We start from the raw sequence: 22,850 nt of genomic DNA on the forward strand, positions 1-22,850 counted from the left end.
TGGGATGTTACTATTACATAAATTTTATTAATCATAATTACAATGCTTAATTTCATTATGTTTATTGAATTACGTGACTTAGGCACAGTAAAGTTTCAGGAAGTGTCATAATTAATTACAATTAAAGTGTTCATTTACACGATATATGTGTCAGTAGTTAATTTGTAGTTTAATTGGTGGTAGAATAAAAGTAAATTATTATTTCACGATTAAGTTTCATCGTAACTTCGCTTAATGAGCATGATGCATTGCTAAATCTCACTCAATTAACCCTCTTTAAGTGCAACAGTTTTTCGTAGGAATCCATGAATAATAGGTCAATACGTTCCATTCCGAAAATATAGGCACCCAAAAAGACATAATACAGTAATATAATTTATTTGTAGTACAGTATATCCTGTTTCAGAAGAATGATGTCTCAAGATATTTGTTAACGACTGTGGCTGAAAACTTGTCGACAAAGGGAAATAGCATGTTCATACTTCGCATAGCTACTGTCTTATGGTTATCTTAAATGAATTCGTGTCAGTTAACGATCAAAAATCCTTGCCCTTGCATCGTAGCAGAAGCAGTCCCAATATTTGGCGCGAGGCGAATCGCGACCGGTACTTCTGGCTGAACGAAAACAGGCGGCACCGTCGGAGTTTCCATCCACTTTACAGAGCGCGGTGGTCTGCAGGTGCGGCTGCCATCCGCCCCGACACGTCAGGACCGTCACTGGTACGGACCTCCCCCTCCCGACACCCCTGACAAGAGGAAATTATGTCCCCATTTTGCAAAATACTCTTAACGAGCTTGGCTGACGTACTGACGCAACACCATCTCTTAGCGCAACACATAAATGCAGCCTCAATTCCTCTCTATGTCAACAAGTTTATGTTGATAAGATCATCTCACAGATGGCGTTGCATGTTCTGTATCCTGTATTGCCGATGCAAGCACCTTCTAGCTGCAGCACTGTCATTCGAGGTAATACCAGAAATCTCCAGTAGTACGGGGCTGCAACTATACAAGCAGCGCCACACGGAAAAATCGGCCAGTTCCCATTTGCAATCTGATAAGACGGTTCTTCCTAAACGTAATACGAACAACGTGTGCAAGTTGGTAATGTATAGTCACGTGTACGGTGACGAAAGTGTTGTCGACTTTTTACCGCCTAATTAGCTTATCACAGCTAAAAAATGTCTGGAAAAAGTGTGTCACTTTTCGAATGATTACACAAAAAAGCGGTCCTTTGTCAAGAAAGGACGTGCAGATCAGGCAGAGCTGAGAGCTTCGTTGCTGTTTCTTCTCAGTAACTCACGGAGGTAAGCCAGACGTGAGGCATCCAGCTTTCTACGAAGAATCTTACAATAGATTTGCAGTAGCATCGACATCAAAGCACATGGCTACATTCATGATGAAAGAAGGTACCCAGGATGAATTACTCGTAGCTGCTGCAAAACCAACAGCAGCTTACGAAGTTGTCACGCATCGTCAGTCCTTTACTGTGACGTAAAAGTGAATGCCTCAATGTATCCCGACTACAAAGTCGCAGCAAAGCAGTCTACAGTCAGAACCAAAGCTATAGCGATTGTTAAAAATATTATCGCACCACACTCCGTGTATGACCGCACAAAACATTTGCAGAGAGTTTCATTTTAGAACACTGGCACCGACGCATCGAACCAGGAGGCCGAAATGGTGTTTCCTTTAGTTGACCACTACTTAGTTGAAAGTGACGGAATCCAAAAGAAGCTGTTCAAGTTTGAGTCGCATAATAACGAAACATCGGAGACAATTGCAAAGTTTTCTTTAGACCCTTTAAGACAACTGCAAATTCCATCACATAAATTAATCGCTTTAGTGGAGGCAATACCAATAACTTCGGAGACCTTCTTCGACGCGGTCAGCGGAATGTGTTTCACCAAATTAAGGAGCGACTAGGAGACAATGTAGAGGGAACTGGATGGCCTGCCCGTATTCTCCACAGTACTAGTATCAAGCGCCGCTGCAGTCTTAACTCTAGACATTGAAACAACCGTCGTGAAAATACGTAATTGTGTTTCAATACACTCTGTTGAGGACAAGTTGAGAAAGTTCTGCTTATACGTTGATGTAAAGCATCAAACTCTTCTGTCTCATTGAAAAGCAAGATGGCTCGTTAATGCCCGCAGTTGAGAGAATTCTTAACCTTTGGACAATTTTTTGACGCCAAAGAGGCCACTTAAAATAATTTGATTTTTTCAGTAATCCCATGCGCGAAATTTATTTCACGTTTCTGTTTGAAAAATATATAGAAAACGAGAAGAGTAAAGTCTCGATAATTGAAGTAAGAAATATATTAACTTACACTTAAAGGTATATAAATGAAAGGAAGACAGTCAATTTTACCGGCATGCAAACAAACATGTATTTGAAGAAATTAAAGAATGAGAACCCTAGCCAAGAAATAATTTGATTTCAGAATTTGAACTTGAGACAATAGCTTTCTGTACCATAACATTTGATTAGTGGGAGAAATGGGATAGTTATCTTCATAAAGATAAGGTATTTGATTGGATGACGCCATCTGAAACCACAGATTGCTTGACGATTGAAAACGCTGCTATGTACCTGAATAAAAATTATGCGAGTATTTCAGGCGACAATTGTTTTCGGTAATACCATATCAGAGAGGTCCGAAGAGCTTTTCGAAACTCAGGGGAATGAACTGTTAACACTCCGTGGAAGAAAGGTGGATTTACTTTCTTAAGGAAACCCAAAATCCTGAACACAAATGCCGACTACTAGAATCTTGCGAGTATTTTTGTTCTATTCCCGCACACAATGCCACTGTGGAAAGAGCATTTTGGCTGACATCGACCCAGTGCACCGACGAAAGAAGTCGATTGCCGACAGGCACTGTGGAATCAATCTTACAGTGCCAGTTTAACTACAAGCTGACTTGCATGGAGTTTTATAAATACGTAAAGGGAAAAAAAAGATTTGCTGAAAGAGGTGAAATCTTCAGAAATATGTGGTGTACCAATTATTTCTCCGCAACAAATTACTTGTAAGTTCTAAATAAAAATAATTCTAATAAATGAATTTCTTGCTTCATTTCTAGTGCCCTATATGAAGAGTGTCCCGACGAGTCCCAACTAGATAGAGCAATGCTAATCATACAGGAGATCGAATTTCATACAACATACAGATACAGTCATGAATGTAAGTATGCATGATAAGGGATGCTACGTATATACGAAGCACGCACGGGAATAACGATAGAGGTCCATCAGAATCGTAAATTTTATTCGTGATGTCGTCTCAGAAAGGAATGGACGTACTGCAATATGCCAAAGTTTTTCGTGAAATCGATCAAGTCAACTGAAAATCCGCGTCGAAGTTTTGATGTAGGAAGAACGACCTCCGCCCCCTGTGGTTCGTATTGTGTGCTGCAGCTCCGTGCTACTGGCGTAACAATACGTGACCGTCACTCACATAGTGAGAACCGAGTTCGAATTGTTACGTTGTTTAGTAACAAAGCACACACAAGTGAAGTGAAATGAAAGCCACAGAAACGCAGGAGGATGAAGAACGTCCTGCCGACGGCGAGTCCAGTGTGGTAACCACTGCGCTACCTCACTCGATGCTGACGTCTTGACGTTTTGAACGCCATGACAACGCCCTTTATATTTACCTCTATGCATAATGACAAATTCACAATCACTGAAACTGAAACACCACCTCTGGATTTACACGATGTAATCTACTCTGTAAACGTTAACCATCACAACTGTCAATAAACTCCATGTAAAATTATTTAAACTCCAATAACGAAAGAAAATATGTGGTTCGTAACAACGACACGTTAAAACACAGAAATCTCGCTCTAACATGCATTAGAGACGTAATATAACATAGAAAATGCATAGACCCTCATACAGTACAACAATAACATCCCACATAGACGTAAGCACAATCTAATGTAATACTAGGTGGGAAGTACAAAGACGTACGTATAGTTCAACAATTATCTGAAGAGGAACACTTGAAAATGGCAATTCCGCCGAAACGAGGCCGTTGTCAATCAATGTAATGAACAGACGTCAAAACAACTGACAGCTAATTGGAGCAGTTGTAGGAGAATGTCATTTTTACCTCATGTTCGCTGCAGTCCCAGTAGAGAAGGTTTTATACTTGTGTCGGAAAAAGCAGGTGACACAAATTCAATTTAGGGTCTAGTTAAACAGCCAATACTAATCATGGTGAACAAGCGCCACAGACTCACTGTGCACTACCTCGATTTCCAGCAGTTCCACGTAAACAGTGGGTGACCAAAAAGCTAGCATTAGCGTTGCTGCTACGTGTATGCAACGGAGCGCGACTCCGATGCACGTGTGTAATAAATAAGCACCGATACGTAGGCAAGGCATCATCAGTGTGGCATTCCTGTCTCTCCGGCGTGCGTTCGGTAAATGCGAAAACGAGGACTGTGTCGATGTTGCCATACGAAACGGGACCAACGCGTTGTTATTCTGTTCTTGGCTGCCGAAGGCCAAACAACAGCAGACATCCACCGGAGAATGAGGAATATGTATGGGGCGGCACGTCTGTTGAAAACGACCACTGTTAGACAAGGGGGCAGGGGGTGGGGTGGCGGAGGGGGAGGAGGGCGCTGCCGCTTCATGGAAGAGCACGTCCCCATATCACAAACGACGTAACTCTGAAGTTAGACCAACAGAAGTGGGAGAGACGAGGTGGTCTGACGGGTAATGAACCCCTGTGTTCAAAAGATCGGATCTGATGTGATCCCTGCCTTTTGTCTGATGATGATGGTAACAAAATGATGGGATGAAAACGTCGTTATTGTATGTTTGTGAGTGTGTGTATTTTGGTGTCTTTAGCTTATATGATTTGATTAAACACGTACGTTATAGTTCCTGGTATTTGTCATGATGGGGAATTTAGTTCTGGGCTCGGGTGGATTTTGTCCCAGATTCCTGATGAGTAGGTGGTTGGAGTCTGTTTGGTGGACGAATTTAAAGGGCTTCTTTTGGATGATTTCTGGAATTTTTTGTATACTGTGAGTCGTATAGATGTCTGTTTGATTCATACCGGCTAGCATCAGCAGCAGTTCTTAAGTATTTGTTTTGGAGTCTCTGTACTTCTGCGATATTGCACTCTGCTATGTAGCACTCGCGTCCTCATCATCGTATGCTTCTCTCTGGCACATAGGTAGCTAATACATACCTACGAGAAAAGTAGCGGCCATTCTGGTAATCTTGATACGTTGTTCTGTCTGCCGTTTGTCGAGAAAAGTTGGGAATATTCTACTGATTTCTTGTACGGAGAACCTTCGATACGTAGCGTTGTAAGTACGGACGATGTAATTAACCAATTTTCCAGGAAGAATAGGTGCATAGTATTCATCATTTAAGAAAGAGGACCACAATTTTACCTTTTTTTATATCATAAGATGGCACTCTCTTGTATATATGTATAATCAGTTTAAATAAAACAAACTTTGCATATGACTTTCTTATTACGGTAAAAGTAAAGATAGCTCAAGATATCTTTTGGGCTCCTCCTTGAGGTTTTTCTGTATCCACCAATGGCACCCGCCCTATATACATCTACATGGATACTATGCAAATCACATTTAAGTGCCTGGCAGAGGGTTCATCGACCCACCTTCACAACAATTATTTATTATTCCAATTTCGTACAGCGCGCTGAAAAACGAACACCTACATCTTTCCGTTCCCTTATTTTATTGTGATGATCGTTTCTCCTATGTATGCCGGCGTCAATAAAATATTTCCGCATTCGGAGGAGAAAGTTGGTGACTGAAATTTCGCCACAATATTCCGCCGCAACGAAAAACTTTCTTTTAATGATGTCCACCTCAAATCATGTATCATTTTAGTGACACTCTCTCGCCTTTTTCGAGCTAATACAAAACGCGCTGTCGTCCTTTTAACTTTCTCGGTGTACTCCGTTATTTCTATCTAGTAACAATCCCACACGGCGCAGCAGTATTCTAAAAAGGCACCGACAATCCTATTATATGCAGTCTCTTTGGTAGATCTATTACATGTTCTTAGTGTCCTGCCAATAGAACACTGTGTTTGGTTAGCCTTCCCCACGTTATTTGCATCTGTTCCTTCCAATTTAAGTTGTTCGTAATTGTAATTCATAGGTATTTAGTTTAGATTTGACTGACTTATCGTGTAACCGAAATTTGACGGATTCCTTATAGCACTTATGTCGATGACTTCAGACTTTTCGTTAATTAGGGTCAATTTCCGCACCATACAGATATCTTTTCTAAAGCGTTTTGCAATTTGTTTTGATCTTCTGACGAATTTATTAGTCGATAAACGACAGCATCATCTGCTAGCAACCTAACAAGATTGCTCAGATTGTCTCCTAAATCGTTTATATACATAAGGACCTATAACACTACCCTGGGGAAAGCCAGAAATCACTTGAGTTTTATTCTATGACTTTCCTTCAATTACTACGAACTGTGACCCCTCTGACAGGAAATCACGAATCCAGTCACATAACTGAGACGATATTCCATAAGCACGCAATTTCACTACAAGCCACTTGTGTGGTACAATGTCAAAAGCCTTCCGTAAATCCCGAAATACGGAATCAATTGCAAATCCCTTGTCAACAGGACTCAACACTTCATGTGAAAAAAGTGTGTGTTCACAGGAATGATGTTTTGTAAACCCATGTTGACTGTGTGTCAATAGACCGTTTTCTTCGAGGTAATTCATGATGTTGGATCACAATATATGTTCAAAACTCCTGCTGCATATCGACGTTAACGATATGGGCCTGTAATTTAGTGGATTACTCCTACTACCTTTCTTGAATATTTGTGTTAGCTGTGCAACTTTCCGGTCTTTGGGTACGGATCTTTCGTCTAGTGAAGGATTGTATATAATTAGGTATGGAGCTAATGCATCAGCATACTGTGAAAGGAACCTAATTGTATACAGTCTGGACCAGAAGACTTGTTTTTGTTAAGTGATTTAAGTTGTTTCACTACTCCGAGTATATTTTCTTCTACATTGCTCACGTTGGCAGCTGTTGTTACTTCGAATTATGGTATATTTACTTCATCTCCTTTGGTTAGGGAATTTCGGAAGGCTGTGTTTAGTAACTCTGCTTTGGCAGCTCTGTCTTCGATAGTATTTCCATCGCTATCGGCCAGAGAAGGCACTGATTGTGTCTTGACGCTAGCATACTTTACATTCGACCAGGATCTCTATTTTGTGCCAGCTATACTTTGTTCACCATAAGAGTAAACCCGGTGTAAACAAACACAAGCTGGACGATCAGTCAGCAGCCGCAGCTCTGCTCTCCCACACTGGCGCTGTCCCGTTCTTTGAAGGGGGTCCAACGCACGAATTACGCATCTTATTACTACGTCACTGTCAATGAAACTAAGGCATCCTTATCTACTAACAGCCATCAAAGTTTTTTCTTAATCACACTTTAACTACGCAATTTTATTTCAAAAACCGTGTTCTCTCACAGTTTCCATAAACGCCACTTGCGCTCTGATTGTCGCGCTGTTGATACGTATCGTGTAAATGGATAACTGTTTGCTGCTTAGTGAAACACGCACGCAACACCGTCAGTATCGAGAAACAAGTTGTTCTTAATGTTTTTCACGAGCTTACAGAGGAAAACCAGCTCTGACGTTTCTCGAGAAACACTATTTAATAAAAATAAGAAGGTGGCTCATTTATATGCGTGATGTAATCTATAGATTGATGGTTACGTGTACTTGCGGGCGGCGAATCGAAAATCTTAATTTAGAGTGTTTTTCTTTGTTCGGTTTGAAAAACTAAATCACTTTAACATGAAATACATCAAATGTGTGGTAATTAATTCATACGTAATAACTTTTTCAAGAAAGTGCACATCTAGTTTCCAATTACATATCGCATGAAAAATTCTAGTTTTCTTTGGAAACACACATTCTTAGTTGTCGATATTTTAAAAAAGATTCTTAAATATTGTTGAAGTTAAGAATACATTACACAATTAAAATTTTTCGAGGAATATGAAAAGTCAAATACTCTGAATGTGCCCATTGTTTTGTAGGACAGATGTGATGTCTCGGGAGCCAGAGTGGTGAACGTGGTAGACAAATGGCAAACAGTAGTTTTCACGGCGTCGAGCTCACTACAACAATGCTGCAGTTTTGCAGTTGTCACCTTAACGCTGCAATCTGAACCCAACCGAACTGATCTGGAGCAGAGGTAATGGATTTATCGCGAGAACTGGCAGGACATTTAAGCTTGCAAACGTACTAAAAGCTTTGTGACACGTCACTGCTGAACGATGAAGAAATGCCGAACAGTACCTCATAAAAGAGGGCGAAATGTGGACCTTTTGCTGGCTTTGGATTCTGATGGCGTCCTTATGAACGTAGCAGTACTGAAATTTATTCCTCTGTCTCCGATAAGGAAGGAGTTGGATTACCAGGCGACTCACTGTAATACCATCAGTGGCTTCATTATTTAAATACCTAGGAAATCCTCTGAAAATGTTGAATGATGGTTGGTTGTGTATTTAGGACAGAATGCCGGAAAACTGAAAGCTTCAGGAGTGTTATAACTATTCTGTGGACCAGTGACTCGATAACGAACATTTGACAAGGGAGATGTAGAGCTGCAGTGGAAGGCGCCATCGCATTAACAGCGTCTCAAAAGCGTTGAAAAGAGGAATAAATACATTAGCATCTGAAGCTCATCCTGATGTTTACTCATTAGTGAAAAATCTTCGAGAAGATGCAGAATACCACGGCCACCTAAATTTTGATGGGAAAAGAAGACAGAAGGGCGTCAACAATGAAGAATGGCGAGTCGGTTACGAAGGCCAAAGAAACTCCAGACTTGTGTAAACTTAAACCATTTCTGACTTGGGTGGGCTACGCACAGAATTTGCAACGACGAAGAAAACGTCAGAACCATTGAAAAAATTTGTAAATGTTGGAAGGTACTTTAACTGTTTGCTATCTTGTAAATACTGTAAATAATGACTAACGCCTCCTGGCGTTCCCTCGAAACGACACAAAGTCGACTACATGTCTCTTGAAATTTGTAAAATATTCTCCAATGAAGACTGACAAAAGTATCTCAAGGACCAAGCCTTTTCCTCGCAATAATCGCAGCACTTGCCTTGAAAGGGTCTTTTGAATCAAAATCTGTACGGGCAGACACCGAATAAAAATTCTTTAGAGTGCAAACTTTGGCAATAAACATGGAATTAAATCCATACGTCATCCCTCTGTTAGAAGACGAGCAAACCTGCATGAAACTGGTGAGGACGAAATAATCATAAAAAAGCGACAGGTCGCAGTTTTGCATCCTTTCCACACTTTCTGAAGCTAATTTCCAGTAACACATGTCGTCGACTGCAGAAGGCCTGTTCAGGATGCGGCTAGGCGCCCGCTCGCCGCAAAATGGGACGATCAGATGATGTTACACAGCGCATCTTTTGCTTGTAATTTTTGACTTATGTCGTTGAGGGTAATGTGTTTGTTTGCTTTTATATTTTCACGTTAATTCCTTTTCCACAATTGTTGTTATATTAACTGTTAGTTCATTCGCTTCAGTCAGGAACCGCGCTGCTGCTACGGCCGCAGGTTCGAATCCTGCCTCGGGCATGGATGTGTGTGATGTCCTTAGATCAGTTAGGTTTAAGTACCGTAGTTCTAAGTCTAGGGGACTAATGACCTTGGATGTTAAGTCCCATACTGCTTAGAGCCATTTTTGTCAGTTCATTTTGCTTTCTAATTGACATGCTTGCCATATCGATTGCTACTTTTGTAGTGGCTATTACGGGTATGTGTTTTAAGGAATTTTTGTGTTATTGCAAGTAAACGGTGCATCTGCAATAAAATCTGATAAAGGAAATTTTACAGTCATAATCGACCTCAATGACTACAAGATTTTGACATTTTTCGAAGCTAACAACATAACAGAACTATCAAATAAACCAACAAATATACAGCATAACTAAAGAAAAGTACTAAAAGTTGTAATGCAATACTAACGGAATACCAAAAGAAATCACGTATTTTAATGAACCCACGCACACTGACGTTATGTGCTTAACCGAAGATACATAAATTCAACTCATACCAGCTCAACTGTCAATCTGATAAATAGCGCAATATATTTGATCAGTAAAAACTGAACAAACTACTAACAGAGCTGTATACATATAACAAGAAATGTACCACAAAAAATTCAGGTACTTTTGCAAAAGCAATAAAAGACATGCAGATTTCACGTAATGCGAAATTTCTCCCTTTTCACGTTGCAAACCTATATACAAAGATACCAGTACAGGAAAGAATATGAATTATGTAGCAAAATCTATTACAGCAGAGGAAAACGACTGTAGAAACTTATTAAATCAGATATCTCCTTAAAACGAATTTGTCAAAAAATTATTCTGAATGAAATGGAAAGATCTACACTCAAGCATTGGAGTAACTATAGGAAATTGTGTAGCTGGCACAATTGTGAACATTTTTCTCAACACATTAGAAGAAAACGTTTTCCGCTAACAGTGGCCAGTACTTAATAAGATCGTTTACTATTATAGATATGTTTATGACACGCTAATGTTCATTGATGGAAACAATACAGACAATATTATCCTGAAGTTACTGAACATCCTCCATCGCAATACCAAGTTTACTGTGGAATTGGGAATGGACAATTTAGTAAACTATCTTGACCTAAAAATTAGCAAAGGCAACAATTGCCACACATTTGACATATACAGAAAACCGACCACCAGAGATAATGGAATAAATGCTCACTCTAAGCATCCCAAAACAGAACAGCATGCCTTCCTCCACCGCACGATTAATATAATTTACTTCCAGAAAAACCAGCTATATAAAAGGAACTGAAAACACTGTTACATACCCTACAAAAATGATTTTGATCCAGATACACCAACCAAAAAAACACAACCGAAACTCACCACGATACATAACATAAATCTTACCAAAGGAACCTCAACAAAACATAGAACCTACATACTTACAATTTACTCAGGACGAATGTCAAATAAAGACAAATGCACTATTTAAAACCACAAACATAGAACTGGCTTTGCATACAAACAACAATGTTACATCGAAATTTCGTTCAAGTGCAACCAAAATCTCAGAACATGGCCACTTCTGGAATATACAAAACTGACGATTGCAACAATTTCTATATTGACTAAACCGCACGAAATTAATACCAGATTTTGAGAACACACTAGAAGCGGTAACTGATCAATCACGCTTCAGTTTCCACCTGAAAACTCAACACCACGATGTGGAGCTAATTGAAACTGTGTTAGAAATATTACACAAAATACTATGAACATTCTGGAAGAACTGAAAATTTATATTCTTACAAGGAAATATCCACACGAAATTCTAACTGAACACAGATTTTAAACACAAATACTATCTAGAAAACTGACAAAACAGAACACGAAAAGACAGTCAAATGTTAAACAAAATGTACATGGACCATAGATAAACTTTAAAGGAAAAGAAGTACACCGATAGGTATTAATCTCCGGTAAGCTGTTATTTATTTTGCAAACACATAGTAAAGAACTGTCAAAACTGAATTGTCAACATATCTGACAAACTTATTTTTACGTTTCGTAAGTACAAGATCTACTACACTTTGTGCGATATGACAAAGACTACTATATATGCAATATATTCGTCACTTCCAACTAGACGTTTAAGTACCAGTGCTAATGAAAATGCGAATCAGCCACAGTTTATGTACAGTTACTCTTACTGATGTTATTTCACAGGTCACTTGATAGCAGCAATAAGCTGAAACAGACCTGTCGTGAAAAATATTAAAAGACATACCTCATTGCAGCTAGTTTGCAGCATTAGTATCCATAATGTCTTATACTGACGAAATATAAATTTGTGTATTTAAATTTCGTTCTAAAACAACAGTCGTCATAAGGCTGCAACACTTTTAAGAAATACGTTTTCATACTTCCCTTCCCCCCATTCTTTGCCTCTTCAAAATGTTAAAAGAGACATTGAATTTCATTGTCAGTTCTCATTACGCTGAATCTTACTGTCAGTTCTCATTAATACAACGGACCTAAAACTAAAATTCACCACGGGACGTGATGACGGGCCACCCTGAAGCGACACGCGGTTGACCACTGCTCTTGTGACCTCGGGCAGTGGCGTCGCAACTAGTGCGCGATCGCCCATTTGTCTATTAAAAGCTTTACTGTATGTGGGCTGCAGTGTAAGCCGCTAGAGTATTACACGGTCAGTAACGGACGAGCTGTGTCCTGCAGACTGACGTCACGACCATCTGTTGCAGCTGCGCGTGTGAAAGCAGTGGAGTAACGCTGGCTGGCCACTTATTATACGAAACTAAAAATATTAATAACTAATGAAGGAATAACCCGAGGAACGTCATATTTAATGTACAACCTTCTGTTGTGAAAACAAACAATATGTCAAAGTCTGAGATCAAAAATAGTTGTATTTTGGAAGTTAGTAAAATTCCATAAAAAAAACGTAATTTTCCGACAGTCAAGAATTTAAATACAGTGATGTAATAGTTCACCTTCAGATGTGACAAATTTGGAACGTTTTTAGTTTCAGAAAACCTCTGGGACTTTTCTATAATAATAACTTCAAGAATTCTAAGTAAATATGTGTATTGTGTGTTGGGTGCGTGTGAATGAGAATGCGTGCGTGAGAGTATGTGGGACGTTCGGCATTATTAAAAAATCTTTCATGTAATTCTCTACAGGAACTGGCAAGTGTTCCAACTCTGTAACGTGGGAACGAATCCACTAGTGGTTCCCCTTCTAGTGAATGTCGCATGTCCAAGTATGTATGATTATGTTAACACAGCCAGAACATTCGCGACTACATAATAAATTTCCAGATATAGAGTAAAGCTTATATTTAATTTTGTTCTGTTTATTTAATTAGACAAGTTTCGTGTTGCTTAATTTGATGATGTCAATGAGCCTAGAGAAGTGGTTGGTGCTTGCTAGATTTTGGCGCGAGCCGCGCCCTAGAAGTGAGTTCTCATTGGTCGTAAGTGCTGACAGCCAATGAGAAGCGAGACAGCTGGCCGCCTAGCGAGGAGATATAGTTTTGAGTGTGGGAGAGTGAGAAAGGGAAGTCGCGAGGTACCTTTGATTGGAGGCGGTTATGCTGGATGTGACTTTTCGCATTACGTGTAAAATGAAGTCTTGGGATCACTTTGGCGTTATAGTCCAGTGTTAATGGTATCTGGTAGTGACCAGAAACTGTTTATGAAAACTTTAGAGTGTTGTGATAATTCGTTTCGACGAAAATCGCGAGTGAACTTTGAATTATATAGCGTGGCGGTACTGAGTATATTCTTACTGAGTATTTTATAGCGAGCATAAACTTTTACTAAAGACAACCACTGAATAACGTGTGCAGATGTAATTGGCCGATCATTGACTCTGTTACAAGTAATAGGTTTCGGAATTCGGGAAGGTAGAAGTTCTGGCTGTTTTAGGTATGGTGATAACTGTGAGCAGAAACTTTAGTAATTTTCGTAAATGTGGGCTGATGATCTTGCTTAACGGCAATAAAGATCTACTGACGGTTTAAATTTGAACTTCATGTTTAAAGAACGAGTGACATCCCATTTCCGAACCATTTCTTTAAAGTACATAGAAAATTTTCAGCAAATTTTATAGCGGCCTCCGGCGTGTAGCTATGAGGTTACAGTTTCCTCAGCACTGCTTTTCTGTGACCTGGTAAGTAGCTGCAGTCAGGAGTTTACGTGCGAACATCTACCGCTGTAATGAGATAGGTGAACAAAAATTATAAAAGAAATTGCATTGCAGCAGCAACATATGATCCGTCGCAATTGGTGCATCGCACGCACGCACGTAAAAAAAAAAATCCGTCACAGGGCCACATCTGTGCAGAACCGCTGGACGTCTCAGCCAGTGCGCCTGTTGCTGTGAAGAGCCAGCCAGTGTGTCGCTCCGCGCAGCTGTCGCAACCCCGAGGGAAGTGACAAGACCGTGACTCAGAGAGAACGTTTCACACTTGCATAAGCAATGCTAAGGTAATCGGCAGACCTACATCGACGGATAAGATGGTAACAGATCGCTTCTGCATACAAAAACATTGAGAAACCAGCCAGCGACCGGACACTCTTGCTCACTGACCGATGAAGGTGTCAGGTTTACCGCAAGGGAAATCAAAATTTTAAAATCAGCGTGCCTAGTTTATTCGATACACCAGTTCCCGTGAGATCACCGAAGTTAAGCGCTGTCGAGCGTGGTCGGCACTTGGATGGGTGACCATCCGGGCCGCTATGCGCTGTTGCCATTTTTCGGGGTGCACTCAGCCTCGTGACGCCAACTGAGGAGCTACTCGACCGAATAGTAGCGGCTACGGTCACCGAAAGCCATCATAACGACCGGGAGAGCGGTGTGCTGACCTCACGCCCCTCCTATCCACATCCTCCACCCAGGATGACACGGCGGTCGGCCTGAAGACGAACTGCTAATTTGTCCGAGGAGTTAGAAGCAGAGGGACGAAACAGTATTTGCCAACACAGAAGTAGAGGTATAATGGCCAGATAGCTCGAAACACATCTTCAACAGAATGCGAAGAAATGTCTGTTTTGCTTGGGAACAAGAATCCAAGAAGGCGAACTTCTGAAATACTTATATTTTGTGACGAAGTGAATATAGCACGAACAGATTGGATGGCAGACAAATAGTGTGGCGTATGAAAACACAGATATTGCCAAGGAAGCTTGTACACATTGCGAAACATGGTAAGGGTTTGCTGACGGTGTGGTTGCTGCAGGCTGTGAAAACTTGTATTTTATAGAAGGTACAATGGATCAAAACATGCTTGTATACATCTTAAGAGAATATACTGAAACTACACATCCCTTCTAAGGACACAGACAATACCACTCAATACTTATGGAAACTGCTTGAAGAGAACATCAGCAAAAGGCAAACGTCTAACAACGAAGACGTAAAACAAGCTCTTCAAGAAGAACAGGACAAAATTCCATTCTAGATTCTTATCAGGGGAATACCGAAGCGTCCGATTCCACTCGTCTGCTTTGACCCATGACATCACCAGTATGGCGGTAACGACCATTCTCAACGTCTCCAAACGGCGCCTACGATGTCATTGCATAAACACAACAGACACGAAAATACATATAAACCAACAAACACATCTCCCTCCAAAAATATAATGAAACTAACGGGACCAGCGCGGGAAACTGGGGGCTTTTGGGTGGCGACAAACTAATTATAAATACATACACACACTACGATCCCACACCACACAAAATGACGACATAAAAACACCACAAAATTCCCAAATTCCGCTACACTCACAATATCGACAGGAATCGGTCACTTCCCTTCACCTACATAGCTCAACCGCAATTGTCGAAACCATAAAATAAAAACCAATTATTCCAAACTTATAATCACACCACAACTCTCCATACCACAAAACCAACACCTAAAACAACAGAAGTTGAAATCGGACACTTCCCTTGACCTATATAGGTGAACAGCAGCTCACGATAGCAAAAGACATACATAACTACGACACATTGGAATCTGACACTTCCCTTGACCTCTATAGCTCAAATCCAACTGACGATACCAAAAAACTGAAATTGAGTACTTCCCCTAGGATACATAAATCAACCACAAGTGCCGATACCAAATCATCAACCACGAACACATGCAGCAAATAACACTGACCCAACAACACATAAAAACCCCACCAAACATCATAACACGCACACAATAGACCCAAAAAAACATTACCTACCACAAAATGGTTCCAGCGCTATACACTAGGTCAGCCACCCCAATCACACACACGCACACAGACATACACAAAGAAACAAACACAACCAAAACAAACCCCCAACTCGCATATTCTGCTTGCATACGCCGGATTTCACTATCTCAGCCACAAGCCCAAAAAGTTGCAGAAACTTAATGACGGACAATATGTCGCACCCCATTTCAGCCCGCATACGTGCACTATCAGACTTAGAAGTCACATCCATACCTAACAAAAGAAGCTTCCGTTGACCCATTTCCAGGCTGTATAGATATATATATAAATTGAGTGGACTAATACTTTATGAAGTAGCTTTTGCATGAAATTTTCTATTTTATTAACTTGATTATCGCTACGAACGTATTCTGTTACTTGTTTTTCAGTAAAATCACTTATCGAAGTGTCCGCCCCTGGTAGCTGAGTGGATAGCATGACGGAATCTCATACGTAACGGCCTTGGTTCGATTCCCGGCTGGCTCGGAGATTTTCTCCGCTCAGAGACTGAGTGTTGTCGTGTCCTAATCATCATTTCATCCCCGCCGACACGCAAGTCGCCGACGTGGCTTCAACTCTGAAGACTTGCACCAGGCGAACCGTCTACCCGACGGGAGGCCCTAGCCACACGGCATTTACATTTACATTTATTGAGGTACTGTTCTTTCCACAGCATTGGCTCTTCAGATTTTGCATTCGCTTCTTTTCACATTCCATAACCTTACTTTTTTTTAAATATACAGATAGGTTGAGTACTTCTTGATTTCACTGTACGCTGGTCTGTGTGCTTGCGTAGCTACTATGCCGTATTTAATACTTTTTCATTCGCACTTACATATTACGACAATGTGCAGTTTAATTGATACACCACATTAAGGATACCTTCAAGAAAAGTCAATTTTGTACGTTTCCTTATGCTAGTGTCGGGAAACGGGACCTCATAGGCTGCCCATGTTTCAAAAACCATGACTTAACATCACTAGTACTGCTGACTTCTCGTAAGATTAGCATTTGGCTAAGTAAAATCTACTTAAACGTATTTAACAAATGCCTGTATCAGTTTTATAATTCCGACATATTTCAGTCCTCTGATGGAAACTAATAACAAGAGCCAAGTCAATTCATACAGTTCTCGCAATGGAAATGAATGGGTCGTTTTGGGTTCAAGATGTTTCTATCGTCTGTAAAGGGGAGCACAGAAATTTATGCTGCACTTTCATCGTGACATTTTAACGTCGAGGGCACAACTTCGTAAACGATAGCGTCGTGTCCACTAACATTCGCTGTTTTGCAACGAAATATACGACAAACGCACAGTCCCGACTGCAACAGCTTGCCTGCACAACACGCCACACGGAAACCGACGCCATTCAGGTGGACCTTTCACGCGCTGCGTGACGAGACGTCACGCTTTCCTGTCACGCAGATTTCAGTACAGCAAGAGACTGGTAAGCGCTGCAAGGTTTATAAAGTTGTAATGCCGCCTCATCCGTTTACTCACATCAGCAAATCACACAACATAACATTTTACGTCACAGAACCATGAAACACAGTCTACAAAAGGCAAAAAGATCGTAAGGTCGGGTTTGTAACTATGTATTTGTTTACGTTATGGCACAATTAAATCCGATAATCCAGCTTAATTGTTGTATTTCTCTTTACAACAATTTAATTTGAGCAAGTCCGTTCACTGTTATGTTCGTATTTCCCAAAAGCGGCGTAAATCTTGGTTTGTTTGATATAGAAACTTTCGCACTAGTTGGTTGTTTACGTGCAGTTTGCATACAATGAAGTTACATTTTATTGTGATTAAGATAATTTAGCGGATACTGCAGTTGAGTGAGTGCTTAATTACTGTTGCAAGCGGCAATAACGTTTCACGTTATACCATACAGCTGACGCGCTAACCTGTAGGCCTAATTCTTGCTGCCCATAAGTAACAAAAATTCGTGTAGCGAAAAGTGTGGTAAGTGATTTAATTCTATTTTTAAGCGTGTAATCTGTGTTGCCAGGCGTGACGAGTGTGGATGGATACTCCTCAGTGGAAATCACTAGAATAATTAGTCACTAGAGGGCAAATTGTTTCAGAAATAGCTTACAGAAGATGGCACAGGATGTAATTTATATCAAACCAAATGCTAACAAATAATTTAATGTATTCCATGATAAATTCATATTATTTGAAAACAGCTCTGTACACAAGTTAATCAGAAAGGATACTAAACAGCCACGTAAAAAACCAAGGATCACTACAACGATCGAAGTATCTTTTGAAAGGAAAGGAAATTTATCTTTTCGCAAGAAGAAGTAGGAATCCTGAGTGGTTGCACGCTAAGAAGATACTTAAAATTACTAAGTAACATTATTAAAAATGAAAGAACATGTACATAATGTTAGAAAGAAGACTATATGAAATTTAGTGAAGTGAGAGACAGGATAACCAGCCATAAAAAGACATTACCATTTAACCGAACAGAAGGGGCATAAATAATGAGTCACAGGTAGCATTTAATAATCATTTTTTATATATAATAGAAATCGGTAGGGACAGACAGTTAAAGAGCAAAATCAGAGCAGTATCTTGAAAATATAACTTCCATAAAATTCAATCATATGAATATATTCCAACTTCGCCTTCTGAAATTAATAAAATTACACATTGCCTCGAAAATAAAAACTCTTCTGATTTTTATGGCATTTCCAACAAAGTACTAAAAATTTTTCCCATTCAATAAGCGCAGTCTTATATGAAATGTGCAATGCATCACCAACTCCAGGTCATTTTTCCGTGCGACTGAAATGTGCAGTTGTTAAACCTCTGTTGGAGGAAGCTAATGAGACAGATGTCGGTTAGTACCGACCTGTTTCATGGCTGACATTCTCAAAAATTTTTGAGAAGATGACGTATTCTAAGATATTATCTCACCTTAGTGACAATAGTATCCTTATCAAATTACAGTTTGGGTTTCAACAGGGCTCCTTTACTGAGAATGCCAATTACACGTTCACTCACTAGATTTTACAAGCATTACATAGTAAAACAGCGCCAATTCGTATTTTCTGTGATCCCTCTATGGAATTTGACTGCGTGGATCACAGTATTCTCCTAGATAATTTTAGGTCTTATGGGACTGATGGTATAGGCAACCAATGGATAATATACCTAAGCAAAAGAATGTAGAAAGCTGTACTTAGTAACTCAAGCAATATAGTCCAGGGACATAATTCTGACTGGGAGGAAATCACTTATGGGTTCAGTCTTATACCACTACTATTCCTAATACATGTAAATGATCGTCTATCGAGTATACAACATCTAGAATCGGTTCTTTTTGCAGATGACACTAGTATCGTAATTAATCCAAGCCCACATACGGAAACAAAAGAAATGGTAAACGAACTCCTCACAATTATTAACGGCTGGTTTTCTGCTAGTGACAAAAGATATTCAGCTTCACACATCTACAGGTAGTACAGCAAGGATGAGTAACATGGTGAGAAAATATATAGGGAGGAAATTCCAAAATTCTTGTGGGTCCATACTGATGAGAACTTAAATTGGGAAAAAACACTTCGCAACTCCCAAAACTTAGTTCAGCTACATTTGCACTTAGAATCATTGCAAATTTTGGCAGCAGACATACCAGTAATTTGGCATGTTTTGCATATTTTCATTCAATAATTTCCTGTAGAATAATGGTCTTGGTAACTCATCTTCCTTGTAAATAATCCACTATAATTCAAAAGGAACAATGATGTACATAATTACTATACGAAAAGCAAAAATAACCTTACTACCCCACATTAAGGTTGGTGCAAAATGCTGTGACAAAAACTTTTGATGACTTACACAGTCATATGAAACGTCAGATAGCGAAGTAAAATTTGATAACAAAGTGATAAAGTTTGTCCTTACAAGTCCTACTCCGTAGAAGAATTTCTATTACCGTAATGCGTAAAAGGAGGTAGGTAGGAATTACCAACTCGTGTCGGTATATTTAATTTTTTTAAAAGTAAAAAGGCTATCAAATCTTCAGAATTGAACCTATATACAGATCAATTTGCGATGTAAAAGTACAATGACTCGTTCCCCATCATTAAGACATATCATGGAAAATGATCAATTGAACACTTAAGTAACAGCATATAGAGGGCTCTTTCATAATGCACAAACATTACACAAACTTATTGTGAAATCACGAACTCCCAACGTAATTTTCGCCTCTCAACCTAACCAACATATTGAGTAATGCCACAGATCATTCCTTCACAACCTAAACACCACAAAATTTTAGAAGTGTTGAAATAAAGACAAAGTGTCGGTTTGCCGCCCGAGGCAATGTTATACGTAGCGATTGGCTGACAACCATCAAAGACAACGAATTTGGATTAAAAATTTTCGAAGACAAAGTATGTAACGAATTTTAAGCATTGCATTGTCAAATAGTTGTATTCCCGTTTTTATTGGGACCAAACGATTTCGGTCCGCCATCTGGTCGTCTTCGGGTACCTAGTACCGAAACAAGAGAATCAGGTAAGTGTGTACAATTCTAATATGTAACTAGAATGTGCAAATACATTACATGCAGCCCATCACTCATTATAATAAGATACTTACAAAGTCGAGCTCAGCTATGCACTTTTACTGCTGAAATAACAAACTTTGCTTATGTGATATTCCATTACAGTTATTAACTGTCTACGAGTAACAGTGGTGTCCTGACAACGAACCACCGTCCTATGCGCACGGGGTCGCATCGAGGCATGGCTAGCACTGCAGTTTCGCAGGATGAGACACCTGACACATCGGAACACAAACCATCTGAATCAGACGCCGTTTTCCGTTCACAACGTTGTTCTCACGTTTTTCGGAAATTAAATATGCGATAATGGGCGACAAATTTCGATCAATAAGTTATCAAAGGCTAGAGATGTAAATCTACCACAGTAAAGTCGCCTTTCTTTTGCTGGAAGTGGTGCTACTTTCTCTTGGGTGAAGCCTAATTTACACATCGACACCGGGTTGCATGCAAATACGCTACTGCCCACTGCGCATGCGCGGCGCGCGTTTGCGCAAGTCGTTGGTGAAACTAAACATTTTCGGCTTCTGCCAGGTTTGGAGATTAGTGGCGAGGGTCTGGAAGTTTGGTGTGGCGATAGGGTGTAAAACTGGCGTATGAAGTGAGGAAGGAAGGAAATGGTTCGCTTATTGGATACCTATGCTAGGCATAGGTGTTTGTGGGATTTAAATGGTGTGTACTAAAAAGCAGCCGCGTTGTGCGTGAGACCATCATATGCGATTTGAGCATGAATGGGTTGACATCGTCTGAGCTGTAAAGGAGAGTTCATTCGATTTGGAGTGGATACACAAAAGAATTAAGAAAAATACAGGCATGGGAAACATCTAGCTGCGGAACAGTTCACTTTTACAAAACTAAACCCCCTTGGTTTGAGTTGGCAGATTCTTTTTTAACGGAAACTGTTAACAGGAGGAAAAGTTACACAAATCGTTATGAATTTATTTGAAGGCGACAGCAGTGTTCATTGAGAAACGTATTTGAACTTTGCAATGTTGCCATGATTGTTGTAGCTTTTCATTCATGTCCCTCCTTGTTCCTAACTCAGTTATCGAGACGCTCCTGGTCTGCTAGCTGTGGTTGTACAGACTGTTGAGGAGCTGCTTTTCTCTGACGAACTACCGTATGCAGCACTGACAATTTTGTCAACTGTTTCTAGCAGCGGTGGTATTGGTTCTTCATATAAGCGAAAGTGGGAACCCGAATTCAGAATGCATTTTTCACGACACAGTGAGCTACATGCTTTGTTCGAAAATCAGTGAAGCATGTGGCCAGAAAGGCTAAGTTAAATGTTGTGTTAATGCAAACACGTCACTAGCTATTACATCTGAACCTTCTAGCACGATGAGAGTTCTGGACACCATACAATGTGATTTGTAATTTCACTTCCGGCGTCTTTACTTCACACACTACAATATTTTTGCTTCGTCACTGCAGTACAGACTATTTAGGGGAAACATAACCTATTCAGGTAGCATTCTATGATAAGATAAGTTTAAGGGTTTTGCATTACGGTTTGCTTCTGCAAGATCGCTGAGCTACGGAGCTGACGTCTTATCTTTCTTCACTCATGGACCCAAACAGGTTTCTTATTTCTTTTCTCATGCAGTGATTTCACGCAAAGAGGCATTAATTAACTACGCCACAACTCGTACAGCTGCCGAAACTTTCAGTTTAGACACGACTACGGGACTCACAAAACTATGAAACTTACGTGAACACAGGTTGCTGATGATGTTTCGTTTGTGGGTCGCTCACCTGAGCGGTTATCGGCGCCCGTACAAATTCCCAATGTTTAGTCAGTCCGATCTCGCCATTTTGATAAAATATGATGATGAAGACGACACAAACTCCCAGTCCCCAAGGGAAGAATAATCCCCAACCCAGCGGGGAATCGAACCCGGGACCCCGTGATGCAGTTGTAGCAACGGTAGCCACTAGAACACGAGCTACGGACGTGAACACCGGTGTCACCGTGTCTTCTGTCATGTATTATAAAACCACCTGCGTGAACTCGTTTCGCACAAGCGCAATGCCGTAGTTACACTAGCCTTAATGGAACAACAGCCACATAGACACTAGTAGTTAGCGAATGAGGAAACCAGATCGCTCCGAACAGCGCTCCTCTTAAGACATTCCAGCAGAGTCCAGCTGGCCGCCTTACCTGTCTCTCTCGGGTGTTCCAGCGGACGCCTCTGCGCCCCTGGCTGCCTTCTCTGTCAGGACTGAGCCGGGCGAGCGGCGCACACAGCAGAGAGCCGCAGCGGCAGCCGGCGCTGACGTCACGGGGCGGCGTTGCCAGCTCGCCCCCCAGCAGCAGGCCGACGGCAGGGACCGCACTGCGCGACAGAGGGGCGGGGGGCGGCGCGGCGCGGCTGCACTTCGGCCGG

General features: G+C 40.6%; 1 protein-coding gene across 1 annotated transcript in view; it reads right to left on the minus strand.

Annotated features, from left to right (window-relative positions):
- LOC126108603 (ankyrin repeat domain-containing protein 65-like) overlaps positions 1–22,672 on the minus strand; it is a 44,749-nt gene extending 22,077 nt beyond the window's left edge. Inside the window, exon 1 of the mRNA XM_049913905.1 lies at positions 22,625–22,672. The gene's annotated coding sequence lies outside the window, so the exon portion shown is untranslated. The remainder of the gene's footprint in view (positions 1–22,624) is intronic.
- Between the last annotated feature and the right edge of the window lie 178 nt (positions 22,673–22,850).

This window comes from Schistocerca cancellata, chromosome 11, assembly GCF_023864275.1.
Source record: "Schistocerca cancellata isolate TAMUIC-IGC-003103 chromosome 11, iqSchCanc2.1, whole genome shotgun sequence".
NCBI classification, from domain to species: Eukaryota; Metazoa; Arthropoda; class Insecta; order Orthoptera; family Acrididae; genus Schistocerca; species Schistocerca cancellata.